The sequence below is a fragment of the Myotis davidii genome, unplaced genomic scaffold (genome assembly GCF_000327345.1).
Source record: "Myotis davidii unplaced genomic scaffold, ASM32734v1 scaffold308, whole genome shotgun sequence".
Taxonomy (NCBI): Eukaryota; Metazoa; Chordata; class Mammalia; order Chiroptera; family Vespertilionidae; genus Myotis; species Myotis davidii.
Window position 1 is genome coordinate 435,429 of NW_006298552.1, and position 702 is coordinate 436,130.

Here is a 702-nt window from a genome sequence, read left to right on the forward strand (position 1 = left end):
TAATCAGGGGGTTGGGGCACCTTCCTCTGTCAGGAACAGAGCAGGGTGGACAGGGAGGTTGTGGCCCCACCCCCTGTCACACACAGAGCCCCAGTGCGATCAGGGGGTTTGGGCACTGCCCCCTGTCACACTGATCCCGGTGCCGGGAGGCCTCTTGGCTCCGCTGATCTCGGTTCTGGGAGGCATATTACCCCTTTACTATATAGAATAGAGGCCTGGTGCATGGGTGGGGGCCTGCTGGTTTGCCCTGAAGGGTGTCCTCGATCAGGGAGGGGGTGCCGCTTGGGTGCCTGGCCAACTTGGATGAGGGGGTGATGGCTGTTTGCACCTGTTCACACAGCCTTCATGGTGGGGGTCCCCACTGGGGTGCCTGGCCAGTCTGGTTGAGGGGCTGAGGGCTGTTTTCAGGCTGGCGGGTGACTGAAGCTCCCAACCTGTCCTTTCTTCTTTATTTTTTTTATTCTCGTCCAGCTTTAGCTCTGGCTCCAGCTCTGAGGCCTCTGCTGCTGAAAGCAGGTATCTGGTTTGTTTGTGTTCAATAATCAAAACTCTGTATCAACACCAGCTAAGAGATCCCAGCTCTCTGAAAGCAGGTTTCTTGGGTTTTGTTTAGCTTCTATATTTGTAACAATGTTTGTTTCAAACTGCAAGCTGAGAAGCTGGCAAGGTAGGTGGGGTACATTGGTTTCCTCCGTCACTGAA